General features: G+C 44.6%; 3 non-coding genes across 3 annotated transcripts; all 3 read left to right on the plus strand.

Annotated features, from left to right (window-relative positions):
* Window positions 1-4,156: 4,156 nt before the first annotated feature.
* Trnac-gca lies at window positions 4,157-4,228 on the plus strand. The gene has a single exon. It is a non-coding gene; the product is annotated as a tRNA-Cys (tRNA).
* A 1,678-nt stretch (window positions 4,229-5,906) lies between these two features.
* Window positions 5,907-5,978, plus strand: Trnac-gca. The gene has a single exon. It is a non-coding gene; the product is annotated as a tRNA-Cys (tRNA).
* An 18,734-nt stretch (window positions 5,979-24,712) lies between these two features.
* Window positions 24,713-24,784, plus strand: Trnac-gca. The gene has a single exon. It is a non-coding gene; the product is annotated as a tRNA-Cys (tRNA).
* The last annotated feature ends 1,186 nt before the right edge of the window (window positions 24,785-25,970 follow it).

Genomic DNA, 25,970 nt, shown 5'->3' on the forward strand with positions numbered 1-25,970 from the left:
TGGGAGAACACAAATCTGGGGGTGTGAGGTGGGATGGATCTGTGAGTAGGAGTTAAAAGAAGGCGTTGAAGGTGAATATAATCAAAATACATTGTATGAAATTCTCAAAATTTAATGAAAATAAAATTTTAATGAAAAAATAAGGAAAATATTTTTTCCTCAGCAGTAAGGTCTTACCATTAGGTTGTGGAGAACAACCAATAGACTTGCGAATAAATGGTGCTGTTTGGGCGCTTCATGGAACACTTGTGGCCACCAATTCAATAAGATATAACCAGTTCCTGGCACTGGAGGTTTTACTTAGTGGCATTTAAATTCATTTGATATAGGTATGTATTTTAGGAATCTTCTATTGTAGTAGACTTCCATGTAAGCTGTCAAAAGACCGGTGTTAGATGTCCCTTCCCATAGTCCTTCTCTTTCCCTTCTCTCCCATCCCTCTCCCTATTAAATCTTCTAATTTTCCTTTATATCTAAATAGTACTTATTCTATTTCCCTTCCTTAGTAGATCCTCTCCCACCCCATGGTTCGCTAATAGGTACCTAACCTCTGTGGTTATTTGGGTTGTAACTCACAGATCAAATGTTTAAAAGCTTACCTTCACATAAGAGAAAACATTCAATATTTGTCTTTGGGGTTATTGGACCTCACTCAGGATGATTGCTTCTAGCTCCATCCATTTTCCTGAAATTTTCAAAACTTCATTTTTTAAATGGCTGAATAATTACATTATATAAATGTACCACATTTTTGTTATTCACTCATCAGTTGATGAATATCAAGGATGTTTCCAATTTCTGGTTATTATGAATAGAGCAGCAATGAAAATGGATGGGCAAGTATCTCTTCAGTAAATGGAGAGTCCTTTGGGTAGTTATCCAAGAGTAGTACAGCTCGATATTGAGGTAGTCTGGTTCTCTGAAGACAGCACTTACTTACCTTGTAAAACATGGAGAAGTTAAACTGGTGTTCAACTTCTTCATCCATCTTGACAAGCATTCATGGTGCATGAAGGCACTCCACTAATTACCAGAGGAGAAAGGTAATCATCAATATCACCCAGATACAAACCCTGTGACCTATAACATTCATCTGGCTACAAGACACCTTGGTTCAATAGTGACATGAGTGTTACGGGAGTAATTACAAGTTTGAATTTATTATTATTATTATTAGTTTTTTGAGACAGGGTTTCTCTGTAGTTCTGGCAATCCTGGAACTCACTCTTTAGATCAGGCTGGCTTTGAACTCAGAGATCCCCCTGCTTCTGCCTCCAGAATGCTGTGACTAAAGGTGTTTGCCACCACCACCCAGCACAACCACAACTTTTAAAAAATTGGGTTCAAGGCCCGCTCCAGGAGATGGAACCCATATCTGACACTGCTACAATGGCCTTGAACCTGAGACTAGCTGGGGCACGGGCCCCTGGAGAAAATTCACTACATTTTTTTTTTTTTTTGCTAAAGGAACATAGCAATAAAATGACTCCTAATGACATTCTGCTATTCCCATAGATCAGTGCTTTGCTCAGTCCACATCAGAGAAGCTTCTCCTTGCAGTAGATGGAAATGAACACAGAGACCCACACTGGACAGAGAGTCACAGACTTTGGAGCACTCAGTCCTAAATGGGATGCCTTCATCAACCCCCTCTATTCAAATCACAGGGTTCTACAGTGAAGCAGAGGTAGAATAGTTTTAAGAGGCAAAGGTGGAGGATGACTCCAAGGAACCAGTGTCATCCATTTGTATTTTATTTTGCACCTCCTGCTCCTTTTCACTGTAGATCTGCAGAAGAGGATCAGTAAGAACCACATGACACAGTCAACACCAGGCTGTCTTGGAATCACCTCTGACAACATTAGTCCAAAACTCTTCACTTTAGGCTCTGGCAGATTTCTAGTCAAGAGCAAAAGGTGGCCACATTATTTGTCAATCATCATAAGAACTTTAGTATTCTTCCCCTCTGCAATCTTTTGAGCTGGAAAACCACAGCCACATTTCTCCGAGCACTACTGTTTTCTTAGTTACTATTAGCATGGCCCATAAACTCCACTTACACTATTCAACTGCTTTTCTAATCCAAAGTCTCAACATCTTCCATATTCCTCCAACAAGCAGCATGGTCAGGTCTGTCATAGCAATAACTCAGGCCCTGACATCAATTTCTCACTTACTATTCTGTTACTATAGTGTTACATATATAGTTATTATACTGTTCTAGTGTCATGAAGGAACACAATGATGAAGGCAACTTATAAAGAAAGCATTTAATGGGAGGATTGCTTACAATAGCATGGGGTTAGATCATCATGGTGGGAAGCATGTAGCAGGTAGACAAGCAAGGCACTGGAGCAGTTAACTGACAGTTTACATCTGATCCACAAGCAGGGGGCAGAGAGTAAGACTGACCTGATATGGGATTTTGAAACCACAAAGTCCCCTCCCAGTGACACATCTCCTCCAACAAGGCCACACCTCCTAATCCTTCCTAAACAGTCTACCAAATGGGGACCAAACATTCAAATATATGAACCGATTGGGGTAGTTCTCATTCAAACCACCACATAATTTTATGAAAAAAATCCTTAAATTAAATATACAGAGTATTATTAAATGTGTGGGGAGAATTATATGCCTTATCAGACATACAAAGGCTATAAATTTTTTTTTCTTTTTTTGTTTATTTTTTTCGAGACAGTGTTTCTCTGTGTAGCTTTGTGCCTTTCCTGGAACTCACTCTGTAGCCCAGGCCAAGGCTATAAATTTTACATCCATTCACAACTCACATGAGGGGTTCATCTCCCAAAAGAAGGAGTGTCATTTTTGTTAAGAAACATCTACGATCAAAATCTGGGAGACACTTCCACACAGACGAGATGGTGGAAAAGAAGAATGTCATGGTGAAGGAAGTCACAGGCCCTTGACCATGCAGCAGGCCTTTGGGGACAACCAGAACAAAAGGATCAGGAGTCGTCAGGTCACTCCTGGAAAACAGAAAGTAGAAATGTTCATTAGACAGTAGAAATGTTTCCATGCATGGAATATTATTCTGGAAAGTATTTCATGGAGAACTCAGGGTTTTTGGAAGATGGAGATATTTAAAGAAAATGAAACAGTTTAAACATAAGATTACCATTAACTTCAGGAAAATCAAAAGTTCTACCCGATGTCTTTGTCCTGTTTAGAATGATGCACATCCACCATACACAGTGTTGACAAGTCATCATGATAAAAACACAGAAGGTCATCCAACTAAAGGTTGGGACATGAATGTAATGGGAAAGTGAGAATAGAAGAAGACATGAAAGTTAAAATCCTCTTCTACAAGTAAGTTAGTTACTGTTGTCTAGACCTGATTAGATCAGACCTGCCATCCTGTATACATTTTACATAAGTGCACAGGATAGACTAGAAGAGACAGGGAAACCTTTGGAGACTGGCTCCCTTTGGGTGACAGGAGCAATAAGAAAAGAACTCGGAGGAGTGTTGTGTTTATTTTTCTTAATAATCTTTTACAATAATGAGTTTTTAAAATAATTGAATTGTGCCATATATGTTGATGTAAACATATGACAATGAGTGTGTGCAGTGGTGATTGATCTGAAGGCCAGGGTAGAGGCCACAGCTTCAGCGTTCTCTGACCCTCTGTGTCCTCCTGTTCTGCTGTAAGAGGTCCTCGATGACCCACTCAGGTCTGAAGAGATGTCTTCACCATCTATCCAGCAAATACCCTCAGGGGCAACACTCAGATCATCCATAGGCTGGAGAGATGTCTTCACATGCAGGTACCACACAGTTCCCCAAAGAAGTAAGACAGAGTCTCTTCACACTGAGGGCTTGTGTGTAACTGAAGAAGCCAGGCATGTAAATCTGAAGTTCTTTATAGTAGATTATGCCTCTTTGTTTCTGTTCCCACAGGCTGAGATCTCTGTCTCCGTCTCTCTGTCTCTGTCTCTGTCTCTCTCTCTCTCTTTGTGGTGCTGACATGACAACAAGGGGCATAGTTGGAGTCACTGGGGACTGGAGAGGGACCTCTATGGGCTGAGTTTATGGAAGCAGCAGGGTTAGTTTTACCAAGTAAAAATATAAGTTGTATGAATGTTGAGTGTGACTATGAAGGTAAAAGGCACTTATTAAACATGTCTGGCAGGAAGGGGGTATAGCTCAGGGGTAGAGCATTTGACTGCAGATCAAGAGGTCCCTGGTTCAAATCCAGGTGCCCCCTACTACAAGTTTATTTCTTTATGATTTTATCTATGGAGTTATTATATACTCAGTCCTATGCATTTATTACACTTATGGTCCTCAGCAGAGCTGGGAGCTATAGTCCAGCCCATCATGTGGATGGATGGCTGCTTCTCATCTCTTCCTATAAGCCCCATGTTCCTTCCATTCTTATTTTATCTCCTCTCTTCCTGCATATATCTAATTTCTTTGGTTTTGTTGGGTTCTTAAAGAGAAGGCAAGGACTATGGTGGAGAATTCGTCTGAATTTTACAGTCACAGCAGCCATATAGACAGCTGGTGTCTAGGAACTAGAAAGGAAAGCTGAACAATAAATTATCTCTTTTGGTGGCTCTCTGGTGAACATGTGGTCAGAACTAAGTAGAGAAATACCAGAACCAGGCTGTCTGTGTGGGGTGGACATTTCCCACAGGAACTTCTTCCCCCTCCAGAGCCCACTGCTCACTTGCTTCATCCTCAAAGGCTAAAGCCTGGCTCAGCTGCTGTACCAGGAGAGAGGGATCCTGCAGTGTTGCTGCTGATGGTGCAGGTTAGGGCACTGTGAGAGGCTCTGAGAGGCAGCCATTCTGTCTTCAGGGAAGGAGGAGAGGGGTGTCAGGTGGATTGTAGGAGCCAGATGGGTGTAGTAGACTGGGGGAAGACAGCCCACAGAGTCATCTAAGCAGCGCTTATGGGGCTCAAAGAGACTGAAGCTGCATCCTGGCATCTGCATGGAACTGTGCTAGGTCCTGTGCAGACATGCTGTGGTTGTTTAGTTGGGGTTTTGCGGGATTCCTAACAGTGGGAGTGCAGGTGTCTTTGACTCTTTTCCATGCTCTTGGGACCCTTTTCCTCCTATTGGGGAACTTATTCAGCCTTGATATGAGGGTTTTTGCCTAGTCATATTGCACCTTGTTATGCTGTGTTCAGCTGATATCACTGCTCATTTCTGAAGGGAAATTTAGGAGCACTGGCTCTCGGGGAGAGGGAAAGTGGGGGGTCGGTTACCAGGAGCAGTGGAGGGAAGGTAGGCTGCAGTTGGGATGTATTGTATGAGAAAAGAATAAATAAAGATTAAAAGAAAAATAATATAGACACGGAAAGCTTCAGAGCTGAGGAAGGCATCTCACCAGTCAGGTCTGGCTGCTTCTGGAAAGTAGGTCTGAGAGGATGTGTAATTTAACTTTATAGTGAAATTTATTAACTGGGTACACTGGTACCAGTGGGGGTGTAGCTCAGGGATGGAATTACACCCAGTAGTCTGTCAGAATTGCCTGTAGAGCTTGCTGAGACACATCAGACCCTGTGTCCCTCCTGGAGAGTCTGACCAAAAAGTTCTCAGTGGACAGAGAACTTTCCCTTTTTCCACTCCCACTCCCACTCACCTCCAAAGGTCAGCTAAGCAGCCAGTGTATTTGCATATGGCTCCTTTGGTTGAGTTGAAGAAGTCAGTAGAAGCAGGCCTCCTGAATTTAATGCCCCTGCCTCAGCTAGGATCTAAGGCAGGAGGATGCTAGTCATTCATGAGGACATGACAGTCATGTGCAGAGACAGCTCAGGGCTGGGTCTCATAGGAGGAAGCAGATGATGGCAGAGCACTGACATGTGTACCTGTGATGTTAACAGCCAGGGAGTGGCCATGCAGGTTCTGAGTGCCTGTGAGACACTAATAAGCAGGTGGGGGTATAGCTCAGGGGTAGAGCATTTGACTGCAGATCAAGAGGTCCCTGGTTCAAATCCAGGTGCCCCCTTCCTAGGATTTCTTTTAGATGCCAGATCATCAAATATCTTGTGTGGTCCAAGAAGAACCAAATGAAACCCCTGTTACCTACATTGTCCCTTGTCCTGGATGTTGTCACATCATGACTGATATTTGTTCACTTATGTGCTGGATTCTACTCAGGCTCCATCTGTGTGCTGCTCTCTGAGGTCCATCCAGGTCACAGTTGCCTACCACACCCTCTAAGGCCGTGACTAGTGGATCACTCACTCATTGCAGGAAATTGAGGTTAGAGGAGGCTTGGTGTAGAATCAGCTTCTAGCAGCCCTTGCCTTTATCTCCTCAGGAATCCCCCTGGGACCCCCAGACAGGGTGCTCCTTGCTTCTGGTTCCCCTGCCCTGTACTTCTTCTCCTGCCACCTCTGTGGAAACATTTCACCTATTATTTGTCTCCAATTTAGAATAAAATTCTTTTGAAATAAAAGGACAATGTCTTAAATGCCTGTTTGTACCGAACATTGATGACAGGGTCCTGAAACTAGCAAGCTACCTAAGTGTTTATTGAATGAATAAGTCAAGGAGTGGAATGAGTATCTTTCTGAGGACCTAGATCATGGAGAAGGCTCTCCCTGAGCTTCATGTGACGGTCATCAATGACCTAGGACCAGAAGGTCTTATCCTATCTCTTTGTGTGAACTTATGGAAAAAGCCATGCCAGGCATCTTCTCCAGATAAACGTTGGTGCCTTTACTCTTCTCTCTCTCTCTCTCTCTCTCTCTCTCTCTCTCTCTCTCTCTCTCTCTCTCTCTCTCTCTCTCTATCTCTATCTCTATCTCTATCTCTATATCTATATCTATATCTGTGTGTGTGTGTGTTGTTGTGTTGTGTGTGTATATGTGTTGGTCTAGTCAAAGCTGGAGAGGAAAAGAGGGATGGGAGACATCAATGTAGAAATCTTGTCAATTTCTGGATCATTAACAGCAGATCATGAACATGTAAATATCTTGGTGTGGAAGCAAGGTTGAAGAGGTACTAATGAGGAGTTAGCTATACCCAGCCACATTGGGGTTATAGTTCAGGGTAGAGCTGTTTTGACTACAGATCAAGACTTTCTGGTTCAAATCTAGGTGCTCCAATACATATCTAGTTTTGACCTTTTACATAGATGCCTACTGCCAGAGGCCATAAGAAAATATACAGCAGATCATAATACTCAACAGGTCAATCCACCAGATGAATAATTCTCTGATGGGGATCCCTACTAGGCAAGGGTCATAGACTGTAAATACTGTTTGCTTCTCTCTGCAATTTTCTCATGTGTTACTACATGCAGCCTGGATTGATAGTGTGCTTTCTCCATGAACATACTGGGCACACTTTTCTGTGGATTGACAGGAAGATACCTCCTCCTCCTTCTCCTTCTTCTTCTCCCCTCTTCCCCCTCCCCCTCCTCTTCTTTTTGTTTTTTTTTTTTGAGACAGGGTTTCTCTGTGTAGTTTTGGTACCTGTCCTCGATCTCACTCTGTAGACTAGGCTGGCCTCGAACTCATAGAGAGCCATCTGCTCTGCCTTCCGAGTGTTGTGATTAAAGGCGTGTGTCACAACCACTTGGTGATAGTTTCTTCTTATACTGCATAATTTTGATGAATAAAATATACTTTCATAGCCAGGACTTTGTTTCATGGCTTGTGGATAATTATATACAATTAGCTGATTTAAAACCTCAGAGCATATTCAAAGTAGACTTGTTGCCCCTCCAAGTGAATCTCACAAGGACAGATTCCCAGTTGTCTGATTGTTGAACCAAGGTCAGGCATAAAGCAACTTTGGTGCCAGTTCCCTACTTGCTAAACTCTGGCTGATAACATTAAAGACATCACTCCCTGCACAAATTCCTACACATAACTCCCTACACAAAGCAACTAACTTTCTGCACGAACTCCTAACCTCAGTTTTATGATACAAGAGTCAAGGTTCAGCCAACTAACTGTTTATGTTTAGGTCCTGGGATGCTTTTAAGGTCACTGTTCCTGGAGAAAGTGCAGAGCACTTGGTGCTACATACCCTCACTTTACAGCCTGCACACCAGGGAGCCTGGCTGACAGTCTAGCGTTGCCATGGTTACTACTCACAGCCATGCAGGCTGCCAGACAGCCTAACAATCCAAGTCTGAGGAAAAACCGACACTTTTAAATAATAGTTTAGAATGTTTATCACACTTAGAAATATAGGATACAATGCACAATTTCTCTGTTTTCTAGGTTCCCCAGTAGTTTAACTTTTTAACCCCTTTATGGGCTATCGCCTAAGCAAGACAATGAAATAGCTGGATTTTCTTCACAGCCACAGTTGGCCCACTAATCAGAAAGCTGACAGGTTTATTTCTTGTATGTTATCAGAACAGTATTACTTCTTTTCATTTGCTCCTGAAATGCAATGTGATCCTCAGATATAATTCATATAATGTCTAAAGCTTTCTGTTGGGAATATATAACTGTAAGACAAAGAAGAAGAGATTTCAGGATGAAGTAATAAAGTTACCATCAGAACACTTGTGCTTTTTTCCCCCTACCCCTCAGATAGAAAGCTTTAGTTCTTGCTACATTCATGGATTTTTCTGCAAATCCTGGATGAGGTCTTGGTGCTTGTTCTCAAAGATTGCAATAGCCTACATTTAATTTCTCCTTCTTAATAGACACTGGCATTAAAATATTTTTTCCTTGAACCAATAAATTCTAAGGATTTATTATTGTGATTCTTTACACCCAAATAAATTAGAATCACTTGAAGAGTCTATAGAAGGTCCCTTTCCCAGGCCTTCCCCCAGAACAGTTAAATCACAATATCCAGGATGGGGTGTAGGCATCATCCAGTGGCTTCCAGACCACAAGGGAAGTGAGAACCAGTCTTGCAGAGCTTCCTGGGAGCCTCCGCAGGACAGGCTGCACCACTCCACCTCTGTCTGCCCAGCACCGGTGCTCTGGACCTTCGCTCATGTCTCCAGCATCTGTGTGATGAGCAGCCAGCTCCAGCATCTTCTGGGGACAGTTGCTTTTTAGGACTTCCTAGTTTGTGACTTCTCCCCTTATATCAGGGATGGGAGACACCTGGCCTCTCATCCCAGGTAGAAGGTTCTTTGGGATAGTAAGAGAGGCCTTGTAGGTCCAAGGGAATTTGCAGAGGGTTAAATAGCAACTTTGTGCTGGGTAAGTCAAGTTCTGTGCTGTTTAGTTTGTACACAAGTCGAAGGCAATTCTGGGTCTTATTTAGGCTTTGAAAGAAAAATTCTGCAGAAGGGATTGAAGAATTATATTGGCCACCTCAAAACTAAAAGAGTAAAGGATTTTTATGTTTTGGAGAGCAAATGGCTTTTTGATAGAAAAATCTCAGAATCCATTGTGGATCCAGATAGAATATAGTTCAGAAGTTGTAACCATCCTTCACACGAATTATCTTTTATGGGCTTTTAAAAGAACTATCTTGAAAACATTCCTTGCTTCTTTGGATTTGTATAAACATTAGAAATCTGTAACACACATGTGTCAAACATGGGTGCTTATAATACAGCTATTTGGTGGCAAGGGCATCCTGATCTCACACCAAATGGCAGAGAAATCTGCCATTTTTGTTTTTGTTTTTGTTTTTTTTTCAAGACAGGGTTTCTCTGTGTAGCTTTGGAGTCTGTGCTGGAACTCGCTCTGTAGACCAGGCTGGCCTTGAACTCACAGAGATCCACCTGCCTCTGCCTCCTGAGTGCTGGAATTAAAGGTATGCACCACCACCTGGTTTGATGTGTCATTTTAAAAAAAAAATCTGAGGGTCCTCCCCACTCCTGTCAGTCCTCTAGCTGCTCTACAGATAATTTCCAGCCCACGTATCTTTCTCTTGAACCCCTGCTTTTACACCTCATTGTATACATGACACCTAGCTTTCCCAGAGGCCACCTCTTCCCTCTGACTCAAGCAGAGAAGGTGCCCCCTCTTCTTGCTCCTACTCATCCACAGTCCCTCGAGGATCCAGATCTGGCTCCTCTGCTAGCCCTCAGCACCTCTCCTCCTTCAAGGGAGTCTCTGTCTCTGTGCACCACACCCTTCCCATCCTCACTGATGCCCTTGCCCATATCTGGAACTCATATTAAAGTTTATGGACAATTTTATGGTCAGGTCTCAAGTCACATTTTCCTCACTTGCTTTGCTTTATCCTCAGCAATGTCAAGACCTAACGTTAAGGCTTCATTGGGTTTTGTGAACTGGGATAACAGACAGAGGCTCTCCAAAGAGAGAATTTACTTGAGAATTGTAGTGAGAACGTGTGTGCCAGAATGAACTATGAGAAGACTAGAAGAGGTTGGGGAAGTTTTAAAAAATTACTTCTACTTTTTTAGATTTTAGTATATTTATATAGTATATTTATTTACACTATACTTATGTAGCATATATAATATGTAAAACATACTATGTAATTATATGTACCATATGCTATATAATTATATAGCATTTATATATTATATAAAATTAAGATATTTATATAAGATACAAAAATAAAAATATAAAATAATACATAGTATGTATATATATATACTATATATATAAATTGGAGGGAGGAAAGGGAAGGAATAAAAGATATAATTGTACTATATAATTATATATTATAATTTATATAATATACATTTACTATATGACTATATAGTATATATATCACATAATATATACAGCTGGGCTGCAGTAATTGGACTTTTATATGCAAGAAAAGAAAGCTTCTGGTTTGTCTGCTTGTTTGTGCCTTTGGTTGGTTGGTTCCTGGTTATTTTGAGAGTTCAGAATTTGCAGCCAAGTTTAACCCTAACGTATCACCTGCATTAGCTACTTTTTTCAGTGCTGTGACAAAGCACCGTTAAAAACAAATTAACAAGGAAGTGCTATTTTGGCTCACAGTTTGAGGGCACAGTCCATCAACCATGGTCAGGAAAGAGAGAGTGGGAGGAGGGGAAGGGAGGCTAATTCTCAGTTCACTTTCTTCTTTTCATCCAGTCTGAGACCCCAGCCTGTGTGACAGCATGGCCTGTGGGATGGGGCAGCCTGTGGGATGGCACAACCTGCATTCAGGCTGGGTCTTCCATGCTGAGTTAAACCCTTCTGGAAACACACACACACACACACACACACACACACACACACACACACACCTGAGGTGTGTTTCCATAGTGATTCTAAATCCAGTATAAGCTGCCAGTGAAAACAAACATCATCACACAACGTATGCCCAATGCTCTCATTATCTTCGACTACAAACTCCCTTAGGCAATTCCTTCATTTTCGTATCTTCTTGTTATGGAAATGGAAACCCCCAGTTTCCCCTTAATTTCTCTCATGTACCCATGATCTCAGAGCTACATTGTGCTCCATTGACCCACTATGGACCTACCAATTAAGGCCTTTGTCTGTAGTCTTTCTTTTTCTTTAAAAATTTAAATTATGCTTTTTGCCAAGATGGCACCAAAAGTGAAAAAGGCAGTTCCTACCCTAGCAAAGCTGAGATTAAAGTAAAGGGCTTGGAAGCCTAGATCGCAGTGCCGAAAGGTGTCCACAGCCACAAAAGGGAGAAGAGGCCCACGTCACCCACCTCTGGCAGCCCTGTGGCTCTGGAGGCAGCACAAACACCCTCATAAGAATGTCCTCAGGAGAAACAAGCTTGACCACTGTGAAGGAACTATGACATTGATGTGGCCAAAGTCAACACCCTGATGAGTCCTAACAGAAAGAAGAAGACATGTGTTTGGCTACTTCCTCATTAGGATGCTCTGATAGTGTCAACAAAATTGGAATCACCATTGAGTCCAGCTGCCTAATTCTAGGTACACATTTTTTTAATCATAAAAATTTTGTAAATTACATTAATTTGTGTGTGTACTCATATCTGTGCCAAAACCCATGTGTGGAGACCAGAGGACAGACAGTGCATGAGGTTATGGCTCTCGCAGTCTGTGACCGTCACGATCAAGCAGTTGTGTGGGTCCACCATATGGGTCCTTGGGCTCAAACTTACATGGTCAGGCTTGACAGCAAGTGCCTCTGTTCACTAAGCCATCTTGCCGGCCCTCCCTGTGGTCTTTCTACCATCTTCTCTATTTATTTCTAATGCCATAAATACACGACCCTACTGACTTTTTCCACCTTTGCTGTGGGATAGCCAGTCTTTGCTCAAGAGTATAGAGTAAGACAAAAGATTCAACCTCTGCCTGACCTCAACTGGCTCAACTACAGATAACCAATGATGTCATTCCTTTGGAATTCACTCATTTCCCATAGTGCCAACTTCATAGTTTAATTTTCTTCTTTAGTAAGTGTCATCTGTCTCCTTTGTTCTCTTTAGAAAACCTTGCTTCACCGGGAAGACTGAGCATCTGAAGGGAGCACCTCCACTGGGAAGACTGAGGCCATCTGATGGGAGCACCTCCACATCCTTATGCTGCTGTCTTTCCCGTCTTGCTTCTCAAGTCTAAGAGGAAGAGGTCTGTCTCCCCTGCCCTAGCTCACCCTGTGAACCTAGTCTGTCTCCTCCCCACTCCCCCTGCTCACCCTGTGAACCTGGTCTGTCTCTTCAGTTTCCCTGAGTTCCCACTAAAGCACTAACAATCTCCTTGGCATCCTCACACAGGGATATGGCCCTACAGATTCTACTCAACTTAAAAGACAGATACTGTGGTCTCAAGTTTGGAGTAATTATGGTCAAGTATGTGCAATGGGATACAGGTGCATCATGAGCACATGGCATGACTCACCTGTCAGGAGCAGGGAAAGTTTCTCAGGAGAGCACCATCGGCTGTCCATCACCTCTCTAACCTTCCATCATCTCGTTAGACCTTTTCTTGGTTTTGAGTCCATTCCTAGAGGGCCTGCCTTGAGGGCTCTCATGCTTTTCCTCATGTTCTTTCTACTTCACTGCCTACTTTTCTGTCTCTTTTGCTTGTAACTTCTCAACACCCCAATTTGTGAATATCTAAGGGCCCAGGACTTAGTCCTTAGGCCATTGCTCATTTCTGCTCATGCCTCCTCAGTGACCACATTTTGTCCTGTGGATGTGATGGGCTTGTGACCCTCATATTTATGTCATTAGCCAGGACTTCCCTTGTGTAGGCGTTTCCTCCAAGATAGAAACATTCCACCTTTCAGGGAAGTTCCTTAAAACAGAAGGTAAATAACTCAAAACAGTGCTGAGACAACAGGAGGGAAATCAGTCCCTGGTGGACTGCCTTCTCAGAACCATTGGGACACTTGGTTATCTCTGACTGAAGTCCACATCAATGTCTGGGAATAAAGGACCATAGAGGAGGGAAAGGGATTATTGAGGGAACTAGGAATAAGGAAAGCTGTGTTTAAACCGCAGTTCATTGGGCCAGATAGTATGTTCACAGAGTCTTAAAGAAAAGACTAAGCTAGCAGGGACCTCAAGGCTGGTATGGAGCTTGAACGGAGGCCTTTGGTAGGGTAAGCTCTGTATAAAGAAAGACTTTGGTAGATCAGCATGCAAAGTGTCTGTAAAGTTCAAGGGCAGCCTAGAGGAGTCCAGGGAAAGCAAAGCAAAGGAAGAGGTCTGTCTGGGTTCTGCAAGACAAATGTGGCAAGATCTAGCTGGAGTTCCTAAGGGAAAAAACTGATAGAAAGCTAAACTGTGTGCTAAGGAGCTTCTGGGTGGCTTTCAGCCCAAGGATGGTTCACAGAAGATAGAACAACACAGGTAAATACACTCAAGCCTGACCCAGGAGCAGGCAGTTCCCCCGCCCCAGGTCAAGGAGGGTACATTTCCTTCTGGTAAAGGTGATGCTAGGGGTGGGGATGGTTTGCTCAGCCAGGAACTCCCCCAATAACAGCTACATTGCTAACCCAGAGCCTCTCAGACCCAGGGATCCAGCAGATGCAGCAGGGGAGAACAGGGTCCTCTTCTTCCTTGGTCCTGTGTAAGGCCGAGTAGACTAGGTCAGGCCCACTGAGTTCATCAGGCATGGGAAAATGTAGGGAGGCTCCATGGAAGGACTCCAGGATATGGAAACATAATGGCTCAGAGAGAATGATTGGGGATTATAGGGAGCTAATTAAGTTAGCGCCTCTGCCCATGCTTTGTAGCTAACCTTGATCTGTGGAGGAAGTAATTGATACAAATGGACGGAACATTCCCACGCTGTGTTAGACCTTGCTTAGGTCTGACTTTAGTGTCTTCCTTAGTTGTCAGCCTCTGGGGTCACCTGACACAGCTGAGAACACTCGGCCACAGACTTTCAGAGTGCTTCACCAGATTATCTTGGTAACCTCACTATCTGCTGTGGGATGGTGGGTCAGGGTGTTGCCTTGTCCTGCCCATCCTATGGAAAAGGTTTTGTTATATTGATGATAAAATGCTAATTTCTGAGTCTTTTGTCTTTGCAGATTTGCAAAGCCACTGGAGAGACAACCAGGTACAATGGTACTCACAGCTACCTTATAACCCTACTGGGGCTGGGCTAAGAAAAAGGGGAAAGAATTCAAAAAGTACACTACATTGGTGGGAAAAGACCCTCCCAGAGGCCATGCTGTTACTAAATGAAAACCCCAGTGCTATGCACCAACATGCCACACAGGATGTGCCTGCTTGCAAAATAGTGGCTCCACTATCGTGGAAAAAAACCTATCAGTCTTCCAATTGGATGTAGGCCTGCTCTACGAGGGGGAGATTCACATCCAGTGCTATAAGCCAGGACAAAAACCTGTGGCTGGGAAGATTATAGGTCCCCATGGAGACGCAACTTCTATCATCTTACTGGATGGCTGTGATGCATCTCAAACCTTCGTGCTTACACCCATAGATCACTGTTGTCAGCCTCAACTCACAACCACTGGTGAAGCTCCTGAGAACAAATGACTGCAGCTAGGACACAGATGAACATCGATTGCCACCGCCCCCAAGGCTCAGGGGTCTTTGGGGAAGAGGGGTCAGAAGGAATCTAAGTGCTGTAGGAAGGGGTGGACTGTTGTGCAGCAGTTTCCTCTGATATTGAAACATTCCATCCTGCGCCTTAAGCAGAAGGTAAACAACTCAAAATAGCTTCAGGAAGTCCCTGAAACTGACCAGATTCGCTGTGTCCCTCCCTCCCCGAGTAAGAATCGAAGATGGCTGAGGGTCGTTCTCAGACTCACCCAGCTGGCCTGCCTGGAAGACGCTTGACTCACGTGAGAGGACACTCTCCAACCTGCTGAACTGCCTGCATACGCAGTGTGCTGCAGGCTCCCAGCTTTTTGTGAGATGTCACCACTGCTGGCTGCCTCTGAGTCATTTCTGCTCCTGTAATTCTCACCCATATTCCTGTAGATAATCCCAGTTAAACGCATTGGTTCACCAAATTGGACTTTGGTAATATCGATGATTTGGTGTCCGTCATGAACTCCCTACCTGTGTTGAGTAGGTGTGTGTGTTGCATCTCTCCAGGAAAAGTCTCGTCACACAGCATCCCTTTAACCCCCACCTTCATCTGGGCATCTCCGCTTGGTTTTAAATGACTAAGGTAATGCTCTCCTTTCCTAATTTCATTTTGTGTCTGTTTGGTTTCTTTCTAGCCTTTCTCCCTCCTCAGCCACATTCACCTTGGTAACACTTTTGAGACCGCCCATGACCTTTGTTCAAATGTATTATGGGAAATACTGCTGAGCTTTACAAAGGAAGCAGACGTTAGTAGGCTGCCCCCAGCTCCTCACTAATGTAAGCCCCACTCAAACACGGATGTGATTGTGGATTTGTCTTTAAAAACACGGTGCCCCTCAACTCGGGCACCAAGAGGCTTTTCAGAGGCACCAGCTTTACCTGGCTTCATCGCCACAGTTGTGAATAACTGTCTTGCATGGATCATTTCATCTGGCGGCCCCAGGGAGACTCTGCCACACCCAGTGGGACTCAGCCGCACCCCCGGTCTTCCCTGCCAGGGAGAGGTTGCAGGGGAGGCGACCCTGGCGAACATTCTAGTCCCCACCCCCTTCACCGAGTCTGGAGAGGTCTGGAGTGACTGCCGTGTTCCCGACGAGGACACTCCTCAGAGGTCAGTCTGTAACTGAATTCGGGTCTGGTTCTGGTTGAGGAAGAAGAGCCCCACAGGGAGCCTTATAACTAAAAGGGACAGGCCCAGCAGGAACTCCTCTAATTAAGAGGAGTAGGCCTTGTTCTGGGGATTGTCTTCTTCTGGATAAGGGCGGATAGGCCCAAGGGACTTCCTTGAGATTATGGAAGATATGCCCATTCAGGGAGCCCTTTTATGGTCTGGAAAACTTTGGGGAGAAGAACTCTGACAGTAAATTCTTCCCTAGTCCTCCCACGCTAAATTGGGACCCGGTATCCTGGTTCTGTGTCTCCCAAGAGATATGGCTTCGGTTTTGCTTGAATAAATGGCCAGCTAACTGTATAAATGAGTGACTTGTGAGGGGCAATTTGGCCGAGGAAGTTTTTTATTTCATTTCTTGATTTTGTTGCTGGTGTTTCTGTTTTGTTCCCTCTCCCCAAAGGAGCTGGGTGGTTCTTGCTCTGGTTGACTTACTTAAAATTCTGCCAGTGTCTCTGAATTCTGACACTAGGTGGCAACCTCTGTACGCTGTTGTTAGCTGTCTTTCTTTTCTTTTTTTCTTTTTTTTTTTTTTGAGACAGGGTCTCTTGGCTGTTCTGGAATTCACTCTGTAGACCAGGCTGGCCTCAAACTTACAGATACCCACCTACTTCTGCCTCCTGAGTGCTGAGATTAAAGGTGCGCGCCACCGCCGCCACTGCCCCGCTATTAACTATCTTTTTGCCTACCAAAAATAAAAAGTCTTACTCCTTTTATCTCCAGGACAGGAAATTTCCAGTCCCTCCACCGGTCCAGCCTGATCCTGGGTGCCCAGACAATGGAAGACCCGTGGCAGGTCCTGGACCACCCCTGCTGCATCAGCTGAACCCCAGGCAAGCTGCCACTCTCCCCTCTGCACTGAGGCCAGGGCGGCCAGAGGCAGCCCTGGTTAGGCTCCTCAGGGATGGAGGGCAGGCTGCTGTGCTTTGCTGCTGGGATCCCTGTCGCTGGCCTGTTTTTCCCTCCTGGGGCAGCGGCAAAGACATGAGGAAGGGCATCACCCTTTCTGATCTATGATCCTTTCTCTCCTTCAGACCTATATAACTGGAAGACCCAGACTCCCCTTTTTCTGATGGGCCCCAAGCCCTAAGAGACCTTCTGGACTCCATCCTCTACACCCACTACCTCCTATCAATGACTTCTGACTCTTGACTTCAGAGAAAAGGGAACTATTGGGACAGAGGCAAAAAAAGTGGGGGGAGCATTTTGGCTTCAAGCCACTGGTATGGACATTGAGACAATTTTCCCATCCAACTGCCCTGACTGGGACACCAATTCTAATGCAGTTTCCAGGCCCTGGACATTTTTCATTGGCACCTCATGACTGGAATTCAGGGTGCAGCTCAAAAACCCACTAATTTGTCTAAGACTACAGAGGTTCTTTGGGGTTCAAAAGAGCATCTTAGGGCATTTCTCAAACAATTACAAAAAAATTTTAAAATGTATACTGCTTTTGATCCATGGGCTCCATTTAATGTTAGGACATTAAATTTAGCTTGTCACTCAATCAACCCTGGACACCCAAAAACAAAACTCCCAAAGCTAGAGGACTTTGCAGGAATAAATACCTCTCAGCTCATCAGAGTGGCCCCAGAAGTTTACAACAGCCCAAATACTAAAAGACAAAAACAAGCTGCCTTGTGATTAAGCTATACATGCTGGCTGCTTTCCAGTCTCCTCACTCTAAGCTTCCTACTGCTTACACTACTTATGTCCAAAAAAAGAAAGAAAAAAGAAAAAAAATCCCACAAAACAAAACCAAAAAATGGGGAAATTGGGGATGGCCCCACCAGAAAGAGATCAATGTGCTGGTGTTTCAAGGAAAAGGACACTAGGAAAAGACATTCAAACCTCCAAACCCAGGAGAGCAATGGCCCTCTCCACGTAAGAAGAGAGGACACTGAACAAAACAAAGGGACCAGGATCCCACCATCTTAGGCCTCCAAGAGCTCTTTGTCATTGCATCAGTTGGAGGCCACCCAACTGGTAGCCAAGTTTTTGGTAGACAGTGGTACAGAGGTTTCTCTTTTGAGAAACTCAATGGGGCCAGTTAGTCTAGGTCACAAACAAGTGACCCACTCCTTTGTGGTGGTCCCAGATGGTCCTGTCCCCATTCTGGGCAGAGATTTCTACAAAAGTTAGGCACAGTAATCACCTTACTCCTCAGGAAACTAAAATTTCCTTTGCACCCATCTCCCAACTCAGCTTAACTGCCTCTCTGTCTGAAGAATGTCTTTTAGCTCTTCCAGACTCCACAACAGAAACAAATCCAGACACAGGAACCCTGCTCCAGGACTTGAAACAACAGTTTCCTGGGGTATGGGCTGAGACACATCCTCCAGGTTTGGCAGCACACTATCCACCAGTTGTGGTAAATCTATTGGCTATATCCACACTCTTAAGGGTGTGGAAATATCCTATGAACCAAAAGTCTGGACTTCCCATATCAAGAGGCTGTTAGAAGCTAACGTCCTTACCCTATGCCTGTCAGCTTGGAATATGCCTTTCTTGCCTGCCCATAAACCAGGGACCTCAGACTATTGGCCAGCCCAGGATCTCTGGGAGATAAATAAAAGGACTGAAATCATTCATCCTATGATTCCAAATTCATACATGTTGCTCAGTCTCTCGTCAGACCTATGTAGTCTATATAGTCCTATACCTTAAGGATGCTTTTTGTTCCATTTCCCTGGCTCCAGTGAGTCAGTCTGTGTTTGCCTTTGAATGGACTGATCCAATGGCCAACTCTCAGTGCTGACTGAAAGGAAGCCTCCACTCCCCAAATCAAGAAGCAGACAGGAGAATTCTTGGGGCGGTGGGATGTTACGGCTCTGGATGCCTGGGTTTGCTGAAATAGCCCAGTCCCTTTATTATGTCATTGCAATGGACTGAAACAGCGGAACAAGCTTTTGGCAATGAAAGCAGGCTCTAACCTGAGTCCCAACTTTGAGCCTACCAGATGTCACAAACCATTCCACCTTCTCATTCATGAGACTTAGGACACTGCAAAGGGCATTTTGACTCAGCTCCTGGGACCCTGGTGGAGGCCTGTAGCATTTCCATCTAAGCATCTAGACCTGGTGGCCTCTAGTTGGCCATCCTGCTTTTGTGCCACAGCTACTATACTAGTAAGGGAAGCTGACCAGCTCCTGGGCCAGAACCTGACTTTAACAGCTCCCCATGCCATGAAAACCCTCCTAAGAGGGGCAAATGGCTGATGGATGTCAAATGCCCACATCACTCAAAAGCAGAGTCTGTTGCTTGATCAGACCCATCTCACTGTTGCTCCTGTACAGAGAGTCTCAATCCTGCAACATTGATGCCCGATGATGACCTTGAGGTCCCCCTCCATGACTGTGAGGGCTTGCTGGACAATTCTTAGGCCTGTTGCCCAGACCTCCAGGACACTCCCCTACCTGAGACAGGTCTGTGTGTTTACTGATGGAAACAGCCTCGTCATCAACAGAGTCAGGAAGGCTGGAGAAGCAACCTAATGGGCCACCATATGGACACAAGCCTTGCCACAGGACACTGCAGCCCAAGAGGCAAAGCTGATTGCTCTCACGCAAGCCCTAGGCTGGAAAAAGGACAACTAAGTAAACATACAGACAACAGGTATGCTTTTGCTATCCTTCATGTCCATGCCATGACTTATAATGAGAGAGGTCTATTGACTGAAAAAAAAAACTGTTAAAAACAAAGAAAAAAGTTCTTGCTCTCCTTAAAGTGGTTTGGCTCACGGAGGAGATGGCTGCTATCTATTGCAAGGGGCATCAAACAGCCAACACACCTGAAGCCCAACGAAATTGGAGGGCAGACCAGGCAGCCCGGAAAGCAGCAGAAATGCCATGGAGCCCCCTTCTGTCTTGCTTATTGCTTTTCCTGATCCACATCTTCCTCCCCAACCCATCTTCTCCAGGAAAAGTGGACAAGGCCTGCTCCTAGGATACAAAACAGGATCTGGCTAGATGGCGGATCTTGACAACCTCAAGAATTACCCTGACTGAGGCCATCAGAAGCCTTTTGGTGCATCAGCCGCACCAGACTACCCGTCTGGGAGCCACCAGACTGACTGAGTTATTATCTTCCAGGTACCAGGTTCCGTGTCTCCAAGAGATGGCCATCTAGGCTGCCTCTCAGCACCTCTCCTACATACAAGTCAACCCAAAGCAAGGGACAATAGGAGTCCCTGCCATTCATCTGAGAAAACTAGCCCAAGGTAAAAACAAAGTCAACTTCATGGAGGTAAAGCCTCCTTACACCAGGTATAAGTCTGTTAGTGTTTTAGACATCTTCTCAGGATGGGTAAAAGCCTTTGCTACCCAGAGAGAGACTGCTGTGGCAACAGTCAAGACTCTTTTATGTGAAATTATTCCCAGGTTCCAGTTTCCACTGCCGGTTAGATCAGATAAGGACCTTCCTTACTTCGACCATATCTCAGATGGTCAGGAAGGCCTTGTCGTAACCTGGGAGCTCCACTGTGCTCACCGACCTCAGAGCGCTGGACAGGTCAAATGCATGAACCAGACTACTAAGTCCGCTCTCTCTAAATTAATTTTAAAAAACTGCTGAAAATTGGCCCAATCTTTTACCCCCGGACCTTCTTAGAGCATGATGCACCCTTTACTAGACAAAATTCATTCTCCATGAGATTAGGTTTAAAAGGCTACCCTTGCCCATTTTAAGAGATCATATCATTAAAAAAATAGCAATAAATTTCTTTTAAAGTACTCCCATTTCTCAAACAGGTCCAGACTACAGGCTACTCCAGGGTTTGAACACCCTTCTGGTTCCCTTCTTGGTGCCCTATCATTCATTCGAACCCAGGGACCAAGTATACATCAAAAAGCTAAAGCTGAAACAAAAACAAAAACAAAAAACCTGGCACCTGTCTGGACAGTGCCTCACACTGCCATCCTGACAATGCTCAGTCATTGTTGATGGAATCAGCATACAGTCGAGGTTGATGGAATCACAGCTGGATTCATCACTCCCATGCCAAGCCTGGTCCAGACCAGGACTGGAAATGAACTATCTCGCCTGGACCAGATCCACTCAGGCTAAGACTCTCTCACAAATAAAACTCCTGTTTGGTTAAATATCTGCCCCATCTTCTGTCTCTTGTAGTACTAGTCTTACAGTTACTCCCAACTCAGAAGCCCATTTAGCTCCCACAGTGTGACAAGGCAAAGTTTCCTCCAAGTTGTCTCAGCTGGAGCCATCTTTGGTTTAGCTTGAAACTGACCCCCCTCCCCTTTTCTACCTCTGCTGTGAAAAAGTCCCATGGGGTCTTAGTCAGGGTTTTATTGCTGTGAAGAGACACCATGACTATGGCAACTATTATAAAGGAAAACATTTAATTGGGGTTGGCTTACAGATTCAGAGGTTTAGTCCATTATTGTTATTGTAGGAAACATGGTGGTGTGCAGGCAGACATGGTGCTGGAGGAGCTGAGAGCTCTATATCTTGGCCAGCAGGCAGCAGAAGGAGACTGTGTACCACACTGGGTGTAGCTTGAGCATATACAACTTCAAAGCCCACCCTCATAGTAATTTCACACTTCTTCCAACAAAGCGACACCCACTCCAACAAGGCCACACCTCTTAACAGTGCCACTCTTGTAGGGCAATCATTCAAACACATGAGTCTATGGGGGGGCATTTATATTCAAACCAACATAGGTAGGAAAGCACTCAACCACATTCTAGAAACTCTGGTCAAAATGCCTCAGGCTAACTGCATGGTTTTTGCTTCTGTTAAACAGCTTGCTTGCTTTATTTCCCCCAGCAACTGCCAATCAGAATGTATTTTTTCTGTGGGTTTTTTTTTTTTTTGTATTTTTAAAAGCTCCCTAAAATGCATTTGAGGCTGTTCTGTGAGAATTGTTTCTCTCTAGGCCTAATATAGACTCTCAGTTCAGACTTTAGATGTACTTTGGGCCTCTGCCCTGCAACAACAGGAACTTGGTTGTCTTGGTTATGGTTTCTATTGTGGTGAAGAGGCACGATGACCACACTTTTCTTTTCTTTTCTTTTCTTTTCTTCCTTCCTTCCTTCCTTCCTTCCTTCCTTCCTTCCTTCCTTCCTTCCTTCCTTTCTTTCCTTCTCTCTCTCTCTCTCTCTCTCTCTCTCTCTCTCTCTCTCTCTCTTCCTTACTTTCTTTTTTTTTTTGTGTGTGTGTGTGAGACAGGGTTTTTCTGTGTATGCCTGGCTGTCCCAGAACTCACTCTGTAGACCAGGCTGGCTTTGAACTCAGAGATCCGCCTGCCCCTACCTTCCAAGTGCTGGGATTAAAGACATGTGCTACCATTGTCCAGCAGACCATGGCAACTCTTATAAAGGAAAACATTTAACTGAGTTGGTGGTGCTGTGGATATCACTCTATATAAATAAAACACTGATGGCCAGTGACCAGGCAGGAAGTATAGGCGGGACAAGGAGAGAGGAGAATTGGGGAAACAGGAAGAAGGGGAAAAGACACTGCAGCCACGGCCAGGACAAGCAACATGTAAAGACGCCGGTAAGCCACCAGCCACGTGGCAAGGTATAGATTTATAGAAATGGGTTAATTTAAGATATAAGAACAGTTAGCAAGAAGCCTGCCATGGCCATACAGTTTATAAGTAATATAAGTGTCTGAGTGATTATTTTATACGTGGATTGTGGGACTTTGGGGCTTGGTGGAACCTGGAGAGAAGCTCTCCAGCAACATGGTGGCTTACAGTTTCAGAGGTTCAGTCCATTATCATCATGGCAGGGAGCATGGTGGCATGCAGGCAGACATGGTGCTGGAGAAGGAGCTGCTACTTGTTGATATGCAGGCAGCAGGAAATAGACTGAGTGTCATAGTGAGTGAAGTTTGAACAAAAGAGACCTCAAAGTCCACCCCCACAGTGACACATTTCTTACTTCAACAAGGCCTCCTAATAGTGCCACCCCTTTTGGGGCCATATTCTTTCAAATCACATTGGTTTACCGCCGGCCTCTCCCACTGTGTGACCTTAGAACAACTGTATAATACTCCAGTTTTATGTATTGTACATGTACTTCCCCAAGTGCATGTTTATTCAGGACTAGAGGACCTCTTCTTTTCCTTGGTGCTGCCCCACTGGCAAACAGGAGAGCTGCCATTCTCCCTGTTCCAGTGAAGTAAATTGCCTTTTAAAGTTCATCAAACAAAAACTGGCTCAGTTAAGCTAATGATCCTCAGGACTCAGTGTTTACCCCTTAGCCAAATTCAAAGGATTAAAGGTAACTGAAAAAAATGGGGTAATGAAATGACTAAGTTAATGCCATCCTGTCCTAACTTGACTAGTGCCTGCCTGGTCACTTCTCAGCCTTCTACCCCCAATAGTCACATTCACCTTGGCAGTGCCTTGAGGGACTTTCCATAATCTTGGCCATGGTCTAGATGTATTATGTAGTATCTGGAAAATACCAATAAGCTTTACAAAGAAAGCAGAGGTCACCCCAAATCCCTCTTTAATGTAACCCCTCTTCGAACATGATGTAATTGTGGATTTGTCTTTAAAAACACTGTACCACTCAGCTTGGGCACCAAGAGACTTTTCAGAGGCATGAGCCCACTCTTAGTCTGGCTATTAGTAAAAGGACTAAAAACTGTAATTGGCCTACTCGGTGTGGTTGTCAATGACTATCTCACGTGAATCATTTCAGGTTCTGTAGCAGATGGCCCCCATCATGATGTCCTGGAGTGGACTGATTGATGGTGCAGCTGCTCTTCCAGCTACTCAGCCAAGACCCAGTGCTTCCCTTCATGGTTTTCTTTCTCTCACTCTCGCACATGTGATGGTTTGAATGAAAGGCCCCTGTAGGCTCATAGATCTGAATACTTGGTCACCAGGGAGTGGCACTATTTGAAAGGATAAGGAGGCATGACCTTATTGGAGGAAGTCTGTCACTAGTGGTGGGCTTTGAGATTTCAAAAGCCCATCCAAGCCAAGAGATTCTCTTCCTGCTGCCTGAGGATCTGGATGTAGAACTCTCAGTTACCTCTCCATCACCATGTCCGCCTGCATACCACCATGCTTTCTACCATGATGACAATGGACTAAACCTCTGAACCTGCAAGCAAGCCTCAATTCAATGTTTTCCTTTCTAAGAGTTGCCATGGTCATATGTCTCTTCATAGTAATAGAACACTGACTAAGACAGCATCCAAATCACTATCAACTCCTGTTCATGCTACTTCAAAATACATCTAGTTTCTGACCACTTCTCCTTACCTCTACCATTATGATGCTAGATGGATTCCAAACTATCTCTTTCCCGGATCACTGTAGCTAGGTTAGATCATGGTAGAGAAGACAGGGGTATGACCCATGCAGGATGGGGAGTTGGGAGCCAGGTGCAGCAAGGCTGCAAAAGTTGCCTCAGCCTCCCACAAGGCTGCTTTTTGCCTGCTGACAATTCAAGTACAACCAGATGTCCTAACTGGATGGATGGCTGCATCAGGGAAGCAAGAGTGATGCCAGAGGGGTGAAGCTGAAAATGAACACGACAGAGGAATGAATGGAGGAAAGACAAGCAGAGCTTGGGGTAAGATGAATCCAGGGCCTGCAGAACTGCCCTGTTAATAGTATCCCATTCAGGTAAAGGCTATAAATTATGATGTCTCTCAAGGCAGGGGGTATAGCTCAGGGGTAGAGCATTTGACTGCAGATCAAGAGGTCCCTGGTTCAAATCCAGGTGCCCCCTGTGGGTGTCTTTTTGTTGTTGTTTTTTGCTTTCTTGATTCAGGTATATCTTCATTAGCTTCAGCTATCCTTAATCCCCATTTGTCAACCCGTCCCTTATCTGCCAGACTCTTGCCCTCTCTTTGGAAATACTTTGAGCTTTGTGCTTCTTCTCCAGTACTGAGACACTCTTCCTGTCTTCTCCTTCAAGCTTTGCCAATTGTAGCAATCACAGACAACCTGAAGACAGAAACCTAGTCATTAAGTACATGGAATTTAATAGGAAGAACGATTATGTTAAGAAAGATGAGAATAAAGCTCCAAAGAAAACAGTAATGGGTTCTGCAGGCAAGGGGCCCACGCAAGTCCAGAGTTGGAAGGGACTCCCCTCTGATGCAAAGGTTCAGCTCACTTTGGGGAAAGGGGTTTTGTTTGCGTTTAATTATTATTTTTAGGTTAACATACAAAGTAATGGGATTCATTATGGCATCTATATTCATGGATAATTATACTTTGTTCTCCTCCCCACACCCTACTGCCTTCCACTGTGTTCCCTTTCTTCCCCCACCTTAGTTGTACCTCCTGGTTTCTTATCACAAGTCCCATTACCTCTTCATTTCTCCCCCCTAAGGATGGCTTCCTCACTTCTCATGATCCCTTTTCTGTCCTTCTTTATCTCTGTCTCTCTGTCTGTGTCTCTGTCTCTCACACGTACAACATTCCTGAAAATGTCATGATTTAATTTATTCTGCATGGCTGAATAAAGCCTCACAGTCTTCTCATCCATTCACATCCAGCTGAGGAAGGGATATTAGCGAATTACCAGCCATTCTTGGTCACAGCTTCTCAGCAAGCAGGAGCTATCCTGTATAGATTACGTGAACCTTGAGAAAGTGAGACCAGGGGCTGCAGTATTCCCACAAAGGGTCCAGGAACCAAGCACTTCAGTGGAGTAGGCTGAGTCTGGCAGGCAGAGGATGGTTACAAGGCTGGCTAGGGCTGTGAGGTCTCCAAGGGACTTCCTTCTTTGGGTATGTGCCTGGGCAAAGCACCAGCAGAAATGAGTGTAAACTACTGAACAACCATCCCCATCCAGGAAAGCAGGCGTACCTGGGGAGGTTGGCAAGCTACCCTGTTCCTTGACCATTCTTGTAGCAACGACTGTCAACATCATGCTGTCATGAACCAGGTTCATTATGGCAGAATAA

The sequence above is a fragment of the Peromyscus leucopus genome, chromosome 3 (genome assembly GCF_004664715.2).
Source record: "Peromyscus leucopus breed LL Stock chromosome 3, UCI_PerLeu_2.1, whole genome shotgun sequence".
NCBI lineage: Eukaryota > Metazoa > Chordata > Mammalia > Rodentia > Cricetidae > Peromyscus > Peromyscus leucopus.